This window comes from Mus caroli, unplaced genomic scaffold (genome assembly GCF_978045245.1).
Source record: "Mus caroli unplaced genomic scaffold, Mus_caroli_1 scaffold_9, whole genome shotgun sequence".
Lineage (NCBI taxonomy): Eukaryota > Metazoa > Chordata > Mammalia > Rodentia > Muridae > Mus > Mus caroli.
In genome coordinates, this window is record NW_028227264.1 from 114,641,501 (window position 1) to 114,658,881 (window position 17,381).

Sequence of the window (17,381 nt, forward strand, 5' to 3'; positions counted from 1 at the left end):
AGCAAATGGACCCAGGTCATCTAGACAGATGTTATTGAAGTGACCAGTGGACCTATCAGTTCATACTCGTTCCAAGTCCTGCTTCCAACTTCGGAGAAATTTCTGGATGAGTGAACTGGTATAAATCTGATGAGTGTCTCCCTTTGAAGTGGTTCGTGTTTAAGTGTGTCACTCTGACCCCTCCTAATGTCCTACTCAGCGGTCTGCTATTGTCTGGAAGGAAGGATGAGAAAGTAAGAAGGCATTCAGACTGCCAGGCACACAGGGTGTGGGCTGAGCATCCCCAGATACTAAAGGTACACCTGAGGACTACAAAAAGCATATCTCAAACCAGATCTACCCTCCAAATTATGCTCATTATGCTTGATTACTGCTTTATAAAGATTCCCTCTGTTCCATCCTGGAGGTCCTTTCTTGAAGCCAAGATACACACAGAAGAAGAGATGAAAAGAAAGAATTTGTGCATTTAACAGCACACTTTGAAATTTAAAGTGATCTAAACAAAAATAGGCTGTCATTATAACTAATTATATTTTTGGTTTGAATGTGAACTTTGCCTCTAATCCAAAGTGAAAAATTGCACATGCATTCATCATTTTCTAGAGCACATACCCCACTCACCATTTTGAATTCTACATTTTTTCCCCTCCGTCCGAGCTCTCTCTTTGTCGAAACAGTCAGACAAAACAAACATGAAGATAATAGCACAATAACAAAAGGACATGAATAATGGGAATGTCTCCTCAGTCAGTATTTTTGCTTCTACTAGGATTACACTATGATAAATATTATTACCCTCAAGATCAATGAAATGAAGAATCTGCCAAATCTAACTCAACGCCAGGAAAATCCATATTGTATTTACAGATTCCAGGTGGAAAGACACAGCATTCGTAGCACAAAGTGCTCATATTCTTTTTTCTCCACTCTCCCCTCAATTCCCTCCCAACCCAAACTATTTACAAGACTTGTCGACAGAAAGCTCCTCATTTTTTTGAACTGATACTATAATCACTAAAGAAAACACTTAGAAGACTGTGCATTAGCCATCCTTAAAACCGGTGCTCAGAGGAGACATGCATCCTGAAGGCATTGCTTCCTTCTTTTCCTGCCCCTCTCCCTGAAAGAGTTAATTTGTTACTGAAATACTTTCAGCCCATCTACATTGTGTGCAGGCAAACTGAGTGGATCAAATGGATTTGTAAACATTTACTGGCTGTTTTGGTAAAGCTATGCAGTACAATCACAGAGTCCGAAGCCTTGCCTTCATGAGCCGTGCAAAATTCCCCAGGTCAGTATTTACATTTTCAGCAGCTTATTAAGCTTCCAGATTCGGTGATTCAATCAGCCTCACGGAATCCACTTTGGTATAACGATGCTGACACAGAATTGATGGAGGGCGAATAGGTTCAATTTAGTCAGCCTGCAGTCACACTAGTCTACCACTTTACCCTGCATTCACTTCTGAATTTGGATACATCACAGGCAGCCAGAAGACCCAGAATGGACTTTGTAATGAACTTAACAGCCAAAACGAATCAAGGCCATTTGAGGGAAGTATGAGGAATCTTGTTAAGAGGTGAGCTACCACCGGCTTCCAGAGTGACGTAACCTATCATCGTGGGAAGGGTCATCAGCACAGCCAGTGATTCAAAAATGAAAGTACAACGAACACTTTGGCAGACTGGCTGGATCATGATCACAATATGTCTTGGACAATTAAGTAGAACCAAGAGACGTCTTTTCTATTGCAAGAGGGCCGATTCTTCACCTGATAACCCAAAGGAGGCAATGATTTTCAGAAATCTTCTTTTTTTTTAATCTTTTTAATTACATGTTTTCTTTATTTACATTTCAAATGTTACCTCCTTTCCTGGTTTCCCCTCCTAAAACCCCCTCTCTCACCCCTTCTCCCCCTGCTCACCAACTCACCCACTCCTGCTTCCCTGTCTGGGCATTCCCCTACACTGGGTCATCGAGTCACCTCAGGACCAAGGGCCTCTCCTCCCATTGATGTCTGACAAGGCCATCCTCTGCTACAGCTGTGGCTGGAGCCATAGGTCCCTCCATGTATCTTCTCTCTCAGAGAAAAATAGAAGAAATGTTCAGAGACATAAATAACTATAAAGACCACACATTGGTGCAATGGTAAGTGTAGTGAGAACCCCCTTTCATGCTACAGTGTTGGATCTCATCTTGGACATCTACAGTCTATAATAACCAAATGCTTAACCATGAGTCTTTGGCTTCCTATTTGTTATTCAAAGTCCTAGAGTTTCGAAATCAGCTAAAAATAAGAAGGCTCACTCATCTCAATGGCTAGCCAAGGAGTCCGAAGAATAATAACATCAGAGATGACATAGTATTAAGAGTGGTGTAGCAGCCAAATGGTGGTGGCGCATGCCTTTAATCCCAGCACTTGGGAGGCAGAGGCAGGTGGATTTCTGAGTTCGAGGCCAGCTTGGTCTACAGAGTGAGTTCCAGGACAGCCAGGGCTACACAGAGAAACCCTGTCTCAAAAAAACAAACAAACAAACAAACAAAAATAGAGTGGTGTGGTATTAAGCAGCAACTGAGTGATTACTATTCGATAAAGGTTTTAATTGCCCACTTAATCTTCACAGAAATGAAACTGAAAATGCTTTTTTTTTTCATTCTTGCTTTACAGTTGTGGGAACTGAGAGACCATGAGGTTTACAGACCTGCCTAGGGCTCTACCATCGATAAGTGGCAGAAGTAGATGTTAACTTCCAAGTCTAAATCCAAAGACCGATTTCTTAATCACTGCTGTAAGTTAAGAGCTGCTCACAGTAATTTGATTAATCTTCACATCTTCCTTATCTGTGGAAACCTCCATGTCAAATTCTTTCCCAGGATTTCTAAAGCAATGAGCATGTTTTAGGATATATCCAGTTAGAGAGTGGCCAATGGTGTTAAAAAGTAAATATCACCATGAACATCAAAATGATAATACTGAACATTTTTCAGAAATAAAGGCATTGAACTGCCTCCTGATCTTCAGTGCTGCATTTTCATAGTTTTTTAAAACAATCTTAGAAGATGCTAATATCTATTTTTCCCCCAACTGCAACTTTTGTTTGGTTAGATGTGAGTCTACATAAATAATAACATGAGAAGTCAAAAATGTACCCATATCTTTATCAAGCCATTAAATTTTTCCAATTATATTAACATTTTCACATGTTGATAAAAGAGAGTCTAAGGATATTTGAAACTAAGATTTTTCTGAAAAGACTGATGATATACAGAAAAAGAAAAAAGATGAATTGACAAGTCATATATTTAAAGGAAAATGATTCAAACTGCATGTAATCAATTGTTGATTGTCAATTACCATGACATAATCAAAGAGCAAAATCTGAGTCTTCCTAAGGGTTCTCATTGTCAGATGCTACCTCAGTTACCTTTACTATGTAAATATATTCAATAATATTATTAAAAGTTAATTATTTTATAGAGAACATTCTTTATTTCTTATTTGTCTATGGACTGGAAATGGCATGTTCTTTCTGGGACATTTATCCATCAAGATGACACAAACAGGACTAAAGGAACCAAGATGTCCCTATATCCAAGTGTGGCAGTTGACTCTAGTTATTAATAAAACTTCAGAGTCAACTTCCTTGGGCTCTTTTATTCTCTAGGGTACTAACCCATTTCTATACAAAGGAATTTAAGGAAAGTAGATAACAAGAAAGTACAAGGTACAAAAATGTCTAAAGGGCTCATACAACGTGACCTTCGCCATATAAAAGTCAAGTCTGGCTCAAACCCAAAGTTATGACCTCTCTTGAACCCAAATAGGAGGCTACATGTAAGCTTGGGAAATAAGACGGCAGACTTAACAGCAGAATGGCTACCAGCATTTCAGAGGAAGGATCCAAACAGGTGTACTCATGTGTGCTTGCTGGCCTTCTCTGTAACTTGAACAAAAAACGTACCCAACCCTTCAATGGCTAAAGACTGATCTCATAGTTTGATAAAGACATGCAACGGTTATCTTTGAAAAAAATGAATAAAATTGTATGACTAACTACAGGGTATTATTTTATTTATTCTTTGGGAACTTCATACATATACATAATGAAATATGATTTCATCTACGCCCATTTCACACCAACAAACTATTCCTTTTTCTGCCTAAAACATCCCCCTTCCAATACCTCCACACTTTTCTTTTTTAATAGCTCATTAAGACAAATTGGGACTGCTAATAGGTACAAAGGTACAGTGACATCTACTGGAGCCCAGGAAGCCTTCTAGCAGCCATACCAATGAATAAGAAGGATTTCTCCTTCCCACAGAAACTACAAACTGTGCTCGCTTCGGCAGGACATATACTAAAATTGGAATGATACAGAGAAGATTAGCATGGCCCCTGTGCAAGGATAACACGAAAATTCATGAAGCATTCCACATTTTTCATCAAATGTGTGTTATACCATGCCTGGCAAAGACTGTGTAAGTCAATTTATTTCCTTGCCTAATTAAATTAATTTTGGCCTGGTTCTAATTCATGATTCTTCTGTCATTCTTTTCTTGCCTTTGTTGGTAACAGGAATGTTTAACAGTGAATTGAGGACCTATTTAGAGTCATTTTGTCTATCCAATAACCAAAAATCTCATTTTTTATTTGGTCTGTGGTCCCAAATGTTAATTCAGAAGAGACCCAAGAGGCTGAAGAGGTGGCTCAGGGGTTAAGAACACTGACTGCTCTTCCAGAGAACCCTGGTTCAATTCCCAGCACACACATGGCAGCTCATATCTCTCTGTCACTCTGGTTCCAGAGGATTTAATACCAACACACACACATACATGTAAGCAAAACACATTTTAAAAAAAGAATTATCTGAAGAGACCCAGAACATGAGTAGCTGTTCATTTAATAAAATTACTTTATTCGCTTAGATTTGTGCTACAGTAATGCTTTTCCTGCCTAAGAAGATGTCCTCTTAGAGAAATGTTGGATATTGCTGTGTTGGAGACATACATTTGAAACAATATAAATTTTCTAATTTATGCAACTTCAGAAAAACATTAATTTTTTTTATATCAAAGCTGCAAGAATAAAGGTCAGTTGTATTGCCATTAAAAAAAAGAAACTATAAACTGACACTAGCCCCTCAGTCAAGAAAGTAGCCTAGAGACCACCTCCCCATCCATACCAGACATTGGTTGGCAGCTCCCACACAGATTTTATACAAGTAACTACAGTTCCTGTGGATTCATATATACAATAACCACATGTTCGAAAGGCACTTCACTGCGCTCCTCCCGTACTCTGTCTCCGGCTTTTTTTTCTTCTGCCTCCTCTTTCACAATGTTTCATGAGCTGCAGAAGCACCAGGGGCAGAGAAATTAATAAAGATATCAATTTAGGGCTAAGCAATCATAGTCACTTATTCTCAGCAGATTGACCGGTTTTTTTGAGTCTCTGCTTTGACCACTATCTACTGCAAACAGTCCTGCACAGTGGGAGGGAGGGTGTGATTGGGTGTTTCTGGGAGGGAGGGAAACTGTGAAAGGGAATAACATTTGAAATGTAAGTAAAGAAAATACCCCCAAAAAAATCACATCAATGATCATCCTGGCATAATAACCCCAAGTGTGTAATATACTAGGCACTTCTCTAGCTGGACTTAAGCCCACTCAACAGCAACTATGCCTGGAAACCTAACCAACGACAAAGTTCCACTGAAGTCATGGTTATTGGAAGACAATATACAACCACTACTCTACTAAACCAGAATAACCCCTAATCAAAAACTTAAACTTGTGCTCTTATGCCCACAGATAAGTGAAGTCCTAACCCCCCATCGAAGCCGTTGCAATGACTGGCACCATTACAAAAAGAGCAAAACGGATACAAGGGCAGAGTTGTAGATCTCAGCTCCAGTGGGTGCATCTGCAAGATAGTCCTGCACCTAAGGTTCAGGGAACATTGTGGGAAGGGGAACAAAAAAATTGCAAGAACCAGAGGATTAGGGGGTTCACTGTGAAATGTTGTGTTCTCATAATGTCAGAAGCTACACTCATAAAGCCTCACCAAGATAACCACGAAAATATATGCAGAGCAAGGACAATACCAATAGACATGCTCAAGAGGACAGGGGAAAGCAAGCCCATGAGGCTTCATCCATATACAAAGAACTACAGCCAAGTGAGGAATACTGAGAGAGAGAGAGAGAGAGAGAGAGAGAGAGAGAGAGAGAGAGAGAGAGAGAAAGAGTCTTCTCCAGCAAAGAATACACCAATTGGTTATCCTATACTAAGTGGTCAGCCCTGAAAACATGCATACAAGTAACATTATATAGACTGAGAAGATTATAATTAGTATAATGTATGCATTTATATATGTTCATATATATGTACATCTGTTCATACATACATATGTATATACACATATATACATATACATGTATAATATATGTGAACATGTATAATGTATATGAACATGTATAATGTATATATGCACATATTTGTATTTGTTCATATATGTATATATGTATATATAATGTATATACACACATTTGTATATGTTCATATATATGTGCATCTGTCTGCACATGCATATGCATATATATATGGACCTATATAAATGTATGTATATATTATATGTGAACATATACAAATATATGTATGTATGCATTATATATGTGTGCATATAAACATATATGCATGTAATAAGATTTCATGATAAAAAGAAGTCAGGAATTAGAAAGAGAGTAAGAAGAGGTATGAGAGAAGGTTTAGGGTGAGGAAAGGGAAGGAAGAAATGTAATTATAATATAATCTCAAAAAAAAGAAGCTTTTCTGACCAAGGTTAAGAGTAGCTGGTCTATGTGTATAAGCATAAATATTTAGAGGGAAATTTGACAACACGACCATTTTGCAGTACCAGGCATGAAATTTGTTCCTGCAGAGTAGGCCTCAAATTAAATGAGAAAGCAGTTGGTTACTTCATAACAGTCATTCAACTGTTGAACAATTGGGTGCATCTTGCCAGGCAAGCAGGTACTAAGCATCCAGTTCTGGATAAGACCACTGACTTTTTTCTTCCCCTACAGCTTGCACAGAATCTCCTGGCACTATGAAAGCCAGCAAAGCATGGTTCCAAAATTTGTTTTTAGAACCAAAGGAAAAAAAAAAAGAAAATCTTTGTAGTTACAGAACAGTAAAGAGAAAGATAATAACATGTAATTATTCAAAACATCAGACAAAATATTCTCTGGGTACAGATATTTAAGATCCAAATGCTGAATGAGAGAAACAAATGTTTCCCCTCAGTGTATTATGTTTAGCTCCATATGGAAATAGAATAAATGGGACAATACTGTATATGAGAGAAGAGAGGAACAGAAACCGAGGACTGAGACAAACAGACAAAGAGAAGTGTTAAGGCACAGGTTCACATGACACTGGAGGTAGGCAAGCCCAACATCTGCAGACTGGCCATCACACTGAAACCAGGAAAACTTCAGTGCTACACTCCAAGTCCAAACAGAGTCCCCTGGCAGAACTTCTCCTAGCTCAGACTGGGTCAATCTGGTTTGTTCCAGCTTTCAGTTTTCAATGAGGCCCACACACATTATTAAAGGCAATTTTTTTGGTACAAAGACTCCTAGTTTAAATGTTAGTTTCATACGAAAACACCTTCACAGAAACATTCAGAATAATGTTGGCTACACATGTGAGCCTGTGACCTAGCCAAATTGACACAAAAACTTAACCATCACATTTAATGGAGGAACAGCAGGTCTTAGCCATGTCAACTTTCTTTTCTGGCTTACAAATTCCTTATCCCCTGGAAAATACCTAACAGCATGTTATCATTGACTTCTGAGTCTAAAATACATGAAAAACAAAGCTGTATGTGAATAGACGGAACACTGTTTCAGGGTTAAGAAGACCTGGAATCTAATTGCATGTCTGGATTCTAGTGTACCCAAATTCTTTAACAGAGGTGCACTTCAGTTTCTGAAATTCGAGAGGATTGAATGTAAAACAAACGACCTCTGAGTTACCCTCTAACTTCAGATACAATCTCCCTCATCAAAGAACAGCAATGGCCCTCCTTCCTTGGACCTATATTCCAGTCCATAGTTACACTCATTTAAAATGCCAAATTGGATATTGGATAGTAGATTGTGCTCGTTTCAAATTCTCTTTCCAGTTACATCCTTCATCTTACTGCTTTTACAAGTGGGACATGTATCTCTTCTCATTCATTTGGCTAAGATCAAGTGTAGTATCTGTTATCAGCTTAAAAGTGGTACATGTGCTTCAAATAATGGTAATGGTGGGGACCCTCAGTGTCAGCAGCCAAAGTGTCTGGCCAAAGTAACCCTGAACCACACTGACAGATTTTCTCAGCTATAGAGGGGAAAATGTTTGCATTCCCAAGACACGATAATTTGGGTCCCAAAGACAGGAGTGATGACAAAAGTATATACTCCTTTTCATTGGACAAACAGGTTCTTGGGAGTTATCTAATCAAAATTAAAAGGTATTTTAAGACAAACAGGAAAGAATTGGAGGCAATAAATTTAGTAAAAGGGGGCATAGGTTCAAACTCCATCTGCTAGTCAAGAACCTAGTAACAATCCCTAGTTATTGACAAATGCCTTGATTAATGAGCGATGGAAAGGGCCCATTCACTATGGGTTGGGTCCTGGTTTGTATGTAAAATCAGGCTGAGCAAGCCATGAGGAAAATCAGGTTTCTCTGCTTGAAGAGAGAAAATCAGGTTTCCCCCCAATAAAGTCTCACTGGATATAACAACTGCACTCCAAGACAGAGGCCCTGTCCTGCTCAGGAGGAGTTGGCCAATGCAAATCAGACTTCATATTCTTTTGTGTTGTTACTTTATGAAATAATAAACATGACGTTTAGTGGGTAGGGAGATGGGGAAAGATGTGGAAGGCATTGTCAGAGGGGAGAAGATATGATTAGAGTGTAGTGTATGAAACTTTCAAATAATAACCGATAATTGTTTTTAAAAAGAGCCAATCAAAAATTCTAGAATTGAATAATTGTGGTATAGGACAGAAAATAACAGGAAAATTCAGTAGCAAAACTAACAATGCAGAAGTATTAGCAAACTCAAGCTAGATCATTTTAACAACAAATTGGAAGAATAAAGGAGAAGAAAATGAATGAGGAGACACGGAGAAGCAGAAGAGACAGGGAGAACTACGACCCAGCATACAAATTTATCATCTTTGGGACTCCACCCACACAGAAGAGGACAGGGAAGAATTAATGATTATTCATAGAAATAATGGCAGAAAACTTTTCAGATCTTGGGAGATATCTTAGTTTGAGTTTCTAGTGCTGTGATAAAACACCACAGCTGAAAACAACTTAAGGGTTTATTTCATCGTATACTTCCAGGAAACAGTCCATCACTGAGGGAGTCAAGTCAGCAGCTCAAACAGAGAAAGATCCTGTAGCCAGGAACTGAAGCAAAAGCCCTGGAGGAGCACTGCTTACTGGGTTGCTCCCCACTGCTTGCTCAGCCTGCTTTTATATACAACCCAGAAATGCACCCACCATGGGCTGGGCCCTTCCCATCAATCATTAATCAAGACAATACTCCAGAACTAACCTACAGGCCAATCTTTGAAAGCTTTTCTCAAGATTTCATCTTCCCAGGTATATTTAGAAGACAAAAACCAACCTGCACAAGAGTTATAAACATCTAGATTCATGAATCTCAAAGGACCCCAAGAAAGATCTTCCCAAAATAACTCTATAAGAACAATGATTATAATCAAGTTGTCAAAAACGACAAAGAAAATCTTCAATGCAACAAGAGAGAAGAAACTCACTACATACAATGAACCTTCCATACGGGTATCAGTAAATTCCTAAGCAGAAACCTTGCAGACCAAGACGAAATAGACAAAGATAGTCAAAATTTTTCAAAGGGAAAAAATCTGCCAATTAAGTCTCCTATACATAAAAAAAAAAAAACTGTCCTTTAAAAATGAAAGATCAAGATACTGCCAGTCCAAAATAAAACAGCTAAGGAAATTCATCATTGCTGAACCTGCCTTACAAAAAAAGCTAGTGGAAATTATTCGGGTTGAAATTAAAGATGAAGATGCAAATTAATAAAATGAAGGTATATTAAATTAAAAAAACCACTGGTAAAGGTAAACACAGAGGACTCTATCATAATAGTGGTATACAAGTCACCCAACTCTGGCAAAAAGTTGAAAGGCAAAAGGGTTTAAAATTTTGTTACAATATATGAAAAGTAAAACATAAGCAAGATAAAATAAGAGAAAGAGAAAAAATTAAAAGTATGAATTCTTGTGTGTAAAACAATTAACCACACAATTAAGTTATAATCGGTTCTAGAAGAGACTGTTTTATTGTAAGACTCGTGGTAACCACAAAGGAAAAGACCTCTAGCAAATATTACAAAATATACAGATAAGTGACTCAAAACAAGTCATCAAAGAAATGAATTAACATATTGCAAAGAAGGCAGATTTAAGAGGTAAAAACATTGTCATACATAGACACCATTTGAAGGAGCTTTTTTTTTTTTTTTGAAGAATTCTTAAAAGGTGTTTTGTTGCAAAGCCAAAATCCAGGAGAAAACAATAAAAGATTGGTAAGTAATGGTGGAGTCAAAATAATGTTCTGCTATTCAAGAAAATGAAGGAGAAATTATAAATGATATGATCATGAAATGAATGATATAGATAACTAAGATATATATTAACTAATTAGATTTATATAAATGAAACTGTGGGATAATGAAACTTGGAAGAAGAGACTAGACTGAAGTGAAGAAAGCCAGAATGTGCTGAGGTTTTTAAACTTTTCAGTAAAAGAGAGAGATGCTAACCAACAGGAGAAAATAAGCATCGAGTATTGACCCTGCTGCATGAGGAGCAGAGCAGACGAACACAGATGAAATATTAGCCTTTGAAATACAAGAAAATGCTGCATTGTCCCAATAGAGGGTCTATGAGAGACAGGGGGAGGAAGAGAGAGAATTACAGAAATAAATCATTTTCAATTTGAAAAACATTTCAACACGAAGCATGATAATCTGAGTTCGATGACATAGTACAAGAGAACCTCAGATTGTCATATGACCTCTGTGTGTGAACACTGTGGCATGTGTGCACCCCAAACACATGCTTGCACACACAAACACACACACACACACTTCAAAATAATTAAAAATAAAGGCTAGGAAGATGGTTCACTGTTAAGAGCACTGGCAGCTCTTCCAGGGGAACAGTTTTGATGCCCAGCACCCAGCTGGTCGCTCACAACCCTCTGTAACTCCAGTCCCAGAGATCCAGTGGCATCTTCTAGCCTCTGCAGGCACAGGACACAAGTGTGATGCAGACAAACCCCGGGAAGTAGCAATGCATATAAAAATATAATAGCAAAAAGTAAACCAATAAATAGAATAATCATAAAGTGTAGGCTAGCATTTTTTTAATCACCTAATCCTGCTTCACATGGACCTGGTACCAATTGTTCAATATCCGGGTTTTTTTCCTAACTCCTTTATTACCTTACAAATTGAATTCATGGGAAATTTTCCTGCCTATTTTATTTTGGTTGATTCTTCTTTCCCTATTCTCATCTCCCAGCTCCTGATCCTGTGAGCCCTTCACTTCCAGTATTCACTTGCTCTATTTTATTCTATTCTCCTCCTCACTTCTCTCTCTTAAAGCTTTTTTTTTTCCTCATGAGCCGCTTTCTGGTTTCCCCCCTTTCATCCATATATACCCCTACCTAGAAAGACATATCCAACACTTAGAGGCTGTGATCTGCATTTCTAGCCATCAGCTAAATGCAAATAAAACCAATTTGAAATTTCCTATCCATGGAACTGTCACTGTCTCATTATCCCAACAGTATGGAGGCACCAGATGACAGGCGAAGCTGGTAAGAGGGAACCCACATGCCCAGTTGGCGGGAGTGTGAACCCATGCATTTGTCTTCATGAGAATGGGTAACTTTGCTTTATGTTTTCCAGTTCTGCCCATTTTTTTTGACAAATTCTATTTTTCTTTCCAGGTGAATAAAAGTCTGTGTGTGTGTGTGTGTGTGTGTGTGTGTGTGTGTGTGTGTGTGTGTGTGTGTGTGCGTGCGCCACATTTTCATTTTAAATGTATTTTGGATAGACATCAAAGAATAGTGGTAAACATGGGTGTGTGACTGTCTCTATAGAAGATGTCAAACTGTTCATGAGAAGGACAGCGGGTCATATAGTAGCCCTGTTTTAGGTGTTTTGGGAAACATCACACTGCTTTCTATGACGAATGCACGGATTCACACTTTTAAGTTTTAAGGGTTTTTATATTTAACCTTTGCCATTCTTTATATATTCCATATATTTTAGATGTTAACTTTTGTCTGGATTATGGCAGGATAAGATTTTTTTTTCTCATTCTACAATCTGTCTGCTCACTCTGCTGACAATTTCTTTTGCTACACAGAGGATTTGAATTCCATGAGGTTCTACCCATCAATTCCAGCAGCTGTCTAGTGTGCTATTGAGGCTCTGTTCTAAAATTTGCTACCATTACCTATGTTCTGAAATGTTTTCCTTGTATCCTTTGTATGTTTTCCTCCTTTGTGGTTTCAGCATCTCTAGTTGTAGATTAAGAACTTGATCAAGTTTGAATTTTGCACATGATGAATTTTTTTTATTATTTTGCAAGTATGTAGTCAAGAGTTACGCAGCATCGTTTTAAACAAACAAAGGCCTTTTCCTAGGTTCATGCCTTTGACACATTTATCAGAATTAGCTGTTCACACATTGTAGGTCTATCTCTGAGTCCCCACTGTGCCGCATTGCTCTATACAACTATTTTTATGCCAATGTTGTTCTGTCCCAATCACTTTGGCTCTGTAGTGTAGTTTGAGGTCAAATAATTTGATGCCTCCAGCTGTGTTCTTTGTGCTTAGAGACTTTTTGACTATGTGTGGGCTTTAATCTTCCTATGCAAATTTTGATATTGTTCTCTAGTTTTGTAAAGAATGTTGCAAGCATTTTGATGGGTATTACATTGAGTCTGCAGATTGCTTTTGACATAATAGCCACTTTTCCAAGATTAATTTTAGCAATCCAGGAGCATAGAAAATGTCTCCATCACCTAGAGTCTCTCCTTTTAGAATTCTTTTCCCTTGTAGAGAAGTCTTTCACCTCCTTAGTAATGTTCACTTATATATATATATATTTTAAGGCTATTATTAATAGAATATTTTTGCTGATTTTTTTCTGAGCAAGTTTGCTGATTATGTCTATAGAAGTTACTAATTTATACCCTGATATTTTAATAAAAGGGGTAGACTTGTGGAATTGTTCAAGTATAGAGTCATGCTATCTGTAGATGTGATAGTTTAAATTTTTTTTTCTAACCATTCTCCATTTTATATCTTTCTTTTGGATTCTTGCAATGAGTTCAAGCATATGCTGAACAAGAGTGAAGAGACTGGTATCTCACACTAAACATTGGAGAAAATGGTCAATATCCTTTAGCATTTTTTTCAAGCAATCGGCCTCTATTACAATGAGATTCATCTTTCACTGTTGACCCATTTACTGTGTTTAGGACAAGATTCCTCTTGTTCTATGTGCCTCAGAAATAAAGCCAAAATCAACTGTGCCCCCCAACCTCTGAAATGATCTCATTGAACACAGTTTAAGTCTCTGGATCTCTCTGGGAGTTACAGAAATGGTACTCTCTGCTTCTTCAAGGCTTCAGCCTAAAAGAATGCTATAATAACCTTGGAAGTCAAGAAGTAGGAGAGCCAGAGATAAAGAGAATAACTGTATTGATCCTAACTATTTTATATAGATGCTAATTGTATTGTTTGAATTTCTCTATCTACCTGCATAAAATCGTGTACCTCTATGTGTTGTAGTTATATGAGCAATGACGTTTTCCCTTTTTAAATTTATATGGTTAAAGATTATACTTGGTAAAACTGTTTTTAAAAGAGTTATTTTTTATTATATTATACTATATTATAGTATAGTATATATTTATTTTATATATGTTAGTACACTTCAGACACACCAGAAGAATGCATTAGATCCCATTACAGATGGTTGGTTGTAAGTTACCATGTGGTTGCTGGGAATTGAACTCAGAACCTCTGGAAGAACAGCCAGTGCTCTTAACTGCTGAGCCATCTCTCCAGCACAGTAAAACCTTTACCAAGACTTAATGTTGTGGTTTTCCTATATAACTCAGAATTTTTTTTTAACTCTGTGAGGGTAACTCAGATGTTTTAATGCAAACCAAATCTCCCAAGGTGATCACAGGGAAAGAAATCACTCATTCAGATGGGTAGGCCCTTGCATATTGGGAAACTTGTCTGTTTCTTTTTAGTTTAAAGTTATTTTGTAGCTATTGTAAAGTCAGATGTTGTTATGGTACAACCTAGATTGCATGCCTACCCTCATGTATCCAGAATGAAGGCTGGCCAGCATTACATTTTTTTTAAAAAAGAAATAAAATAAGCGCTAAGAAGAAAAAAGTAGTATGTCTACTATACTTACCAAGAGAAAATGTGAGCTTCCTGAGATGATGTTTTTGGGCTGCCTCCCTGTGAAGCACCAGCACTCTCCAAAACAAGTGTCACTGTCCCTGCTTACGCACCATAAATACATGGAAAGACCTATTAATAGAGACATCACACACTTTGGACACAAGACACAGAAACCCCAATCGTGAAATGATGGAGAAACTTTCAGCATGTGGGCTAGCTCTCATGACACCAGAAGTTCTGTGCAGGTTGCTGGGGAAGAAAAAAAAAATATCCACAGTCTTACCCAGTTCTAGATCCTTCATACTTCAGTACGGACACACCAGACAAAAGGGTAATCCTGTAGGGTAATCAAACACTATAATTGACATTGAGATCTGTCATATAGAAAGAATCTCATTCCCTGATACATACTCACGTAATGTTGGCCAAAATCCCTTGAATACGGAAGTCATAAGTCCTAGGGTAAAATTCACTATTGTTATTACATTAAATGGTCATGTTATCAAATTGCCTCATAAATATTTATGCTTACACTCAGACCTGGCTTGCTCTTAGTATTGGTCAGAAATTTATTTTCACAGTATACAGCAGTCAATGCAGAGATGTATAGCTGGTCAACGTGCCAAGAATAAAAGCTTGTGAGTGTTCAGCGCTAGCCCACTGACCCACTGATCCCGTATCCACACCTGACCTACTTCTCTTCAAAGGTTCAGTGAACAAAGAGAATAAGGAGACAGAAAGAATGAGTAAGAGAAGACCCAGAGAAGAGCGCTATCATAAGCTAATAGCAATTGTGGTTACCCACACAAGGACAAGCCAGCCAAAAATCTGGCCTAGATGGGGGACATGCTCTCTAGACTCTGTTCCTTACTTAAGAGCTGTTGGCAGTCACCAGTGGGGAGGTAGAATAATTCTTCCTTATGGGTGTCATCACTGGTGGGTTGTCCATGCTCAACTTGACACCATAGCAACCTCACCTATGAACATGTAGACAGCATTAATTGGACTTAGTGGGTAATCAAAACAACATAAAAGAACACATAGATTTGGGAAGATGCTGTTGGGGATGCCAGGGGTGGAAAGACGTTGGAGTAGATATGATCATATTTTTTATATGCATGTATACAATTGTCAAGGAATTAAAATGTTAAAATAAGAATTCTAATATTAATAACTTATCAGGTTTTTATTACGTCTTTAAACCATGTTGTTAGTGGGTGCTGTATATATGATGCATGTAAAAGCAGTTGCAAAGATGCCACAGCATGTGTGTGTGTGTGTGTGTGTGTGTGTGTGTGTGTGTGTGTGTGTGTGTGTGTGTGAATTTCAGAAGACAACATTGTGTAGTTGGTTCTCTCTTTCTACATTTCTGTAGATTTCAGGGATTGAACTCAGGCTTTCAGGCTTGCGTGGCAAATGCTTTTACCTGTGAGCCATCTCACTAGTCTGTGCTTTTCAGTTTTTAAAATCTGAAGAAAAGAAAAAGACTTTTATTCAACATGAAGAATTTCATCCTAGAATCCACAGGCCATTATAAGATGAAGAATGGCCATTATATCACTGATGGTAAGTATAGAATTTATATATATATGTAAATATATATATATGACCATATGGTAATTTGGGGGGAAGGGGATCTATAATTTTACTAGATTCTCATATGTAAGAAATCTATTAGTATATTTTATTAGAAATCTCTGCCCTGTGGAAGTTCAAGATATTTGTACACCAAATGATCGTGCCCCACAGGAAAAATATCTGTCCAGTTGTCAGAGTGACTTAGAGTAAAATATGTGCAGTAATCAAGAGACTAGTGGTGATTTTCCAAGGGTTGAGTAAGTTCAAGGCTGGTTATCTTCTTTGTACATTTTCTGCATTATTAACGTTTCCTATGATGAAAATGAGTAATGTCGGTAATATAAAATGTTAATTTTAAAAATACCTTCATTCCTCAGTCAGACATAAAATTCTTCTGTCCAGTATAGCAATTAAACGCTTTCAATAACACAAGAGGTAGCACAAGAAGGCAAAGCATCAAAATTCAAAAGGCATAAAATCTCTCAAACTAATCAGAAAATCCTGTATTCTTAGTACTGGAAATTTGCAATTCTCTCTTAAAGTCACTAATTGCTCAAACATGCAAGATATAAAAAGAGCAACAGTAAGGAAAAAACGTGAGCAGCCACTCCTAAATCAATCCTGCTATCAAACTCTATTCTCATTCAGATGCTCCCATAATGGTAAACAGCATCCTTCACTAAAGTACCCCATCTCACTCGGTGCCAAAAGATTAATAAAAATTAAACGAAGATAATTACTTAAAAGTAGTCTCCATTGAGTGAGTCAGAGTGGGAAAAGGTTCATTCCTGTTAGTAATAATTATCTCTGGGTAAACTACTTCCTACCTCTTCCCTCCTTACGGTACCTCCTTCCAAAGAGCTCTTACAGAGAAACCAATAGCCTGCTGAGCCTTATTTTGAGGTCATAATCTGCTTGCCAATGTATGTCAACCTAAAATCTCTTCTTCCTATCCCTTTTTTCCCAAACCTATTCAAGATGGAGTCTTTATTATTCCCTCCCCCTGCTGAAGGAAAACATGAACAGTAGCAGATGGCATTAATGAAGTTTTTTGACCCAATTGCCACCATAAGGAACATTAGCTATAATTATTCATTTACTTCTTAGGTCATCCCATTAACAAATATTCGAGTGCCTACCCTTCTCAAGTACCATATGAGATTCTTATAAAAGTAGACAGAGACCCCTCTTCTTTAAGTATTGGTTGCATGGAAGATGGAAAAAAAAGAATCAACATGCTATAT

General features: G+C 37.6%; 1 non-coding gene and 1 pseudogene across 1 annotated transcript; both read left to right on the plus strand.

Annotated features, from left to right (window-relative positions):
* Nucleotides 1-4,337: 4,337 nt before the first annotated feature.
* On the plus strand, nt 4,338-4,444 carry LOC115032289 (U6 spliceosomal RNA). The gene has a single exon (XR_003837929.1). It is a non-coding gene; the product is annotated as a U6 spliceosomal RNA (small nuclear RNA).
* A 3,790-nt stretch (nt 4,445-8,234) lies between these two features.
* LOC147002764 (U2 spliceosomal RNA) lies at nt 8,235-8,333 on the plus strand (annotated as a pseudogene).
* The last annotated feature ends 9,048 nt before the right edge of the window (nt 8,334-17,381 follow it).